Genomic DNA, 6,000 nt, shown 5'->3' on the forward strand with positions numbered 1-6,000 from the left:
AGACTATAAATTTCCTAAAGTACTAGAACAAACACATGGCTGAAACCATACACTTCTGATTGGGACTGAACCACATCCCAGGATTCAAACCCAGCCTAAACCCACATTAGGACTTGAGCCTATAGTCTTTTAATTACATTCACCTGGTGTCTGGGCTTACTGAGGTTCTGTTCTTTGGGTCTTGGTGCAGAAGGAGTTCAGCAAGAGGCAAAGTGACAGGCACAAAGCAGATTTATTAATGTAGGATGCTTGTGAGAGATACAAGTGGGCAAATGAGGGGTCTCTGCTATGAAGATTAAGTGAAGATCAATCTGAAGTTTACATTTTTATAATCAAAGGAAGTGGGGAAGACCACCTTCTTCCTCATTCTTTGAGTAGACATCAGGCTTACATTACTAGCTCCTCATTGCTATCAGGCAGGAGAGTGTTTGACCCTATGAGGTCAAACCAGGACTGTCTTAGGGCTTATTCAAATCAGCAAAGGGTAGTAACATGTCCTAAAATATGCTGAATAATTTCAGGTTTCTGTATAATAAGGGTCTCCTACTTTGGAATGTCACCTTTCCCTTAAATTCTGGTCCTTTATCCTAAGGATCATCATTTGTTGAACTTGACCAGCAGAATGCAGGCCTCATTTTTTTCTCTCATATAATGACCTGGGGCATATCTTGTGTTTTTATTTATGGCTTTATAGTTAAGGAAGTCTGCATCATTCCACAAAGTTTCAATAGTTTCTTGAGTGATCATTAACTTAACAGTGGTCTCCCAAAGTTCCCTAGGCTTCCCTCTCTATATATAATCCCCTACTGAGACTTCTACAACTACCTGTGGTGGTGGTGATGGTTTAGTTGCTAAGTCATGTCTGACTCTTTGCAATCCCATGGACTGTAGTCCCCCAGGCTCCTCTGTCCATGGGCTTTCCCAGGCAAGAATACTGGAGTGGGTTGCCATTTACCTCTCCAACAACTATAAATATCCTATTCTATCCCTATCATGACTACCATGAAATGAATCTTAGCATAGTGAACAAAAATATGTGTGTGAGTGTGTATGTGCATGTATATATGAAGAAGATATCAAAGATGGAATGTCTATGATTGGTTGAAGTAGACTTGAATGAGTAGACTAGCTCCCGCCAGCCCCAACACACACTTTTTTGAAGTCATTAAAATAGAAAAAGCCACTGAGCAGGATATCACAATATCCTCAGCAATAAAGACAAGCAGGACTTCTGCAGTATTTCACTCTTCAATGAATATCTCTTGGTTCTGTCCCCCACACCCAGGGATTGTCCAACCAGATGAGAAAAAACAAAGAGGGAGAGGAGAAGAGATCAGTGAAGACAAAGGGCTTTAGTATCCATCAGTTCATCTCTGTTCTGCAAATCGTTGAGATGAGAATCAACTCTCAAATCTAAAAAGAGAGTTCAGTGAGAATTCTACCTGGGAGCTTGTGCTGCTAAGCACAGAGGTGGTCTCCTCCTACAAGTCCCTGTAGGAACACAAGCTACTGTAGGAGAGATTCTCAAGGAGACAAGGGCCAACTCCGGGGCCAGCTGAGGTTTGGGGGCTAGCCAGGAAAGCAAGTGTGGAAGTGAGGCAAATGGTGGTGGTGTGGATAGTGGACAGTGAGCAAGGGCGAGATGCTCATGGCAGACCAAAGGAGAAGCCCATACTGAAGTTGGATTAATCTAATCATATTTTACTAAAAGTTAACATGCTGAGAGCAAACTCACATGTCAAGGATTGAAAAAAAAAGAAAGGTTTTATACAGTTTAAAGTGTAGAAGGAAGATAATTAGAGCAAGTATCTGGCAAGGGAAATGGGACGAGGGGAAAGGAGAGACGTGTCCAACATGGCCGCTTCATCTGTTAGTTTAATGTCAACTGTGTGTGTGGGTTTGGATGCATCATGTAAAAAGAAAACAGAAATCATATTTATCTAATTTATTGTTGGATTTTAGCTTTGGGATCAAAAAGCATGCCTATCTGTTGTTATTTGTTGTTTAGTCACTAAGTCATGTCTGACTCTTTGCGACCCCACGGACTGTAGCCTGCCAAGCTTACCGTCAAAAGCCCTGCAAAACCCTTAACTGAGGCAGAATCTTCTGTTTTTGTTTCTATGAGCACTGTTTGTTAATAATAACATCAACTTCACAGAACACTTTGGGAACAGGTGGGAAGTTTAACCCTTCAGCGAGAAAGAGCCCCACTTATGTGCCGAGGTCCAGGCTACCATTCAAAGTCACACAAGGAGGAATATTGTCAGTGGTGGGGGTGTCATATCCTAGAAGCAGAGATGGGCTAATTTCCCTGTCCAGAATATTCTGGAAGTGAAACATGATCAGGTCTGTTTATGTTTCTGTTTGTTTTTCACAGATTTCACTCTCTCTCCTTACAAAGAGGAGAAAGCTGTAGTCTTATCCTTCTCTCTGCAGCCACAATGTGACTTCCTAGGAAAAGCCAAAAGGACGATTCTTTTATAATTATGAAGAGGAAGTTAGACAGCTTCTGAAAGTAAATGCCCATATTCCATTTTCTAGCAGGCTGCTGTGGCTTGTCTTCTGTCTGGGAACGGGATAAAAACATCAACGAATACTCCAAAGGTCAGAATTTCAGAACTGCTGCCACAACTGTATTGTCACTGAGTATTAATGACTCTCTCCCTTGTTCTCTTTTTTTAAGAGGCCTGGTCATGTCCAGGGGAATGCCAGGTACATTTTTCTTAATGTATGAGCACAAGTTACATATAACAACCTAACAACACAATACTGCCTCTTTAATGCTAATCTATTCCTTGCAATCTACTAGATACATGTAGAGTCATTGGTGTGTATCAAGAGAGCAAAATCAGATTCTGAAAATATCTGAAAGGATGCACTAGAGTGTACATAATAATGTATTTTAATCTGCCAGGCCTTAAAATTAATCATGAATTCCCACAGAGATTTTAATAATTTTGAGATGATGTTTTTTTTTATTTTTTTTAATAGAGTAATATTCTTGGACAGAGTTTTCTAGATGCTGCATGGGAAAAAATCTAGGTGGGGGAGGGTAGAGGGGGCAATTTCTCACTTGCTACCGTCAAGGAGATTTAAATGTTAGGGAATGTGTTTTCTTTTGCTCCTAACTAAAAAGCAAGGTAAGTGCTTCAAAGAAAGCCTTTTTCACTCCATAAAAGCTGGCAAATCACAGGAAGTTTATTAGGGGTAATAATGTGCATTTGTTAAGCGATGGGAATAGTCCTGAAGGGAAGATGTCCACTCTGGCGAGGGCATGGATGCCTCCAAAACATTAGGAAACTTGGCTGTCAGCAGTTTTCAGAGTTGCATGGGAGGAAAATCTTGGGAATCAAACTACACTAGATTCTAAAAAGGGTGATCATACATTTATTGTCCAGGCAGGGACTTTTTGAGGGGAGAAATAAAGGTCAATCATCACCCTAGGCCATATGCTTGCTTGAATCTGTGGGCTTGTAACAGTGATATCAAGATTTCTGATTTGGCATCTTTAGCATTGTCCTTGCCTTTCCAAGAGGGGAGATCTTGTGTGTTTCCCTCAGCTCATCAAATACTGTAACTGTACACCATTTAGGTTCTTTCACTTTTATCCAACAAAGTTTACTATGTAAACTTAACAATATAGAATATTTCTTTTCTGAAAAATTAACAACTAAAAATATTATTCTCTAGGCTGATGACCATTCCCAAGATTTACAGGGTACTAGAAAGAAATAAGATCTTAGAGGGTATGCTGAGCTTTGCATATCTTTTTAACTCTCCATGAAATACCCCATTCCAGTGTCCAGGTATAGGGAGAAGTGAATTGCTTTGGTGGCTGACCAAGTACTGGGTAAGTCTCTCTGAAATGTGGTTATTAGGACATGTATTAGTTTTTCTTCTTCCCATCCTCTAAAACTTTCCCCTGTCTCTATCTGAAACACTCTCTAAGGACTGAAGTAGAGAGTGTAATTTGTCAGAAGTAGTTGAATGCTGGAATTGACCTTATTGTTTTGGGGAGGCCCAACTCATTTTCCTTGGTCTATGTATTTATGGAGTCCGGTTAGAAATTTTAAGTAATGAAAATTATACAAAAGAGAAGGAGATAGAGATAAAAGAAGGTCCAGGAAACAGATGTGCAATAATAAAGTCAGGAAATAGGATTTTAACTGGACTATGTGCACTTAGTCACTCAGTCCTGTCCGACTCTTTGCGGCCCCATGGACTGTAGCCCATCAGGCTCTTCTGTCCATAGAATTTTCCAGGCAAGAATACTGGAGAGGATTGCCATTCTCTTCTCCAGGGGATCTTCCTGACCTGGGGATCGAACCTGGGTCTCCTGCATTGCTCTGCAATGCAGATTCTTTGCAGGCAGATTCTTTATCATCTGAGCCACCAGAGAAGCCCCACCTCAAAAATCCTCTGGGAATTTTACCACCCCTCTAGGGAGAAAGGGAGTAAGACAGTGCTGAGTTGACATCCAGCAGATTTCTTTAATTAAATGAATTGTGAGTTTCAAACTGGGATTTTAATGGACATGTAGAAAAAAGTGAAAAAACTTCACATTTTCCACACCTGAGTATTTCCTTGTAACATATCCAACCCACAGCACCAGAATTCTCATTACTCAGCATTTTGCTGATTGCTTAATAGGCACCATGAAGACACATTTTTGTTGCATGCATGCTTAGTTGCTAAGTTTTGTCCGGCTCTTTGCAGTGTCATGGACTATAACCCTCTAGGCTCCTCTGTCCGTGATATTTTCCAACCATGTCTACTGCTTGGCACGTGGATTCTTTACCACTGCACCACCCGGCAAGCCCCTGTCGTTGCATAAATTGGATGAAAACACCCCATCTCTCAGAAACGAACACAACACAACAAAACAAAGGAAATCCTCAGTAACAAGTACATGAATGTCAAACTGCATACTTGACTTAAAGATATAGAGAGATTTCTAGGAAAGGGTTTATTAAACTACCATGCCAACCATTACTGGCAACAGGAAAAACAGTAAACGATCTTGAAGTCTGGCACAAACTGAACTCATCCTAAAGCTGAAGGTGCTCTTATGGGATGCTAACAGAAGGAGAGAGACTGGAATTGCTGAAGCTCTTTCAATATGGGATAGACTAGAGGCCATCGCTTATATAGTCCTGTTTAGAAATAGGGGAATGATTATTCCTTGATTTGTTTTTCTCAAGAAATACAGCTTCAGCTCTAGGATAGGATTTGAAATCTAATCAGAGATCAATTTATATTTTAGAACAAGAGCTACAACTTCCCCTGAAAATATTATATTAATTTTTGATCAATATTTTGTGTTTGCTAACCCATCTGGTATATAAAGCTAAAAAATGCCACATGCCCTATAGGGAACCCTTTATTTCTAGTTACATATATTGGAGTTATTCTTCTTTGTTCATATGATTTACCTTCAAAAATCTATTGAATGTGCCCCCAGAGAAGTGTAGATAGCTGTTTTAATGATCATATCGGTATTCGGGTGGAATGGAGTGGGGTGGAACTGAAAGAACTTGCAGGGAATATTGTTCCTAGAATCTTTCTCTGGTTTCACCAGCCTGCATTTAATATTTAAAGCGCAGCAGTACAGCTAGAGTTTGCAGAATAAAGTTAGCAGCTCCATCCTTGTAAATACTGATCTCTTATCCTCCTTCCGAGAACCCTTAGATCGTATCAGAAGTGGTACAATATGCTGCTAGGTCAACAGATGGCAGGGTTACACTATCTCTGTCTCTCACCCACCATGGACAACAGGCATTTACCTGGACCATTTGACTGTCTAGCATCCAGCATAGAACTTAGTAGAGCTGGCATTCAAATCTCCAAATTCTGCTTCTGACTGCAGGTGTTCTGTGCCATCAGAAAATACTGGTGGACTTGCATGGCCCTTTGACTTGACCCTCACTGGCAACATATCCACCATCATCAAGTAGCAATGGAGGGCTGGATTCTTTAAGGACAGCATAATGGGACTTTCCC

This window comes from Odocoileus virginianus, chromosome 22 (genome assembly GCF_023699985.2).
Source record: "Odocoileus virginianus isolate 20LAN1187 ecotype Illinois chromosome 22, Ovbor_1.2, whole genome shotgun sequence".
Classification (NCBI taxonomy): Eukaryota; Metazoa; Chordata; class Mammalia; order Artiodactyla; family Cervidae; genus Odocoileus; species Odocoileus virginianus.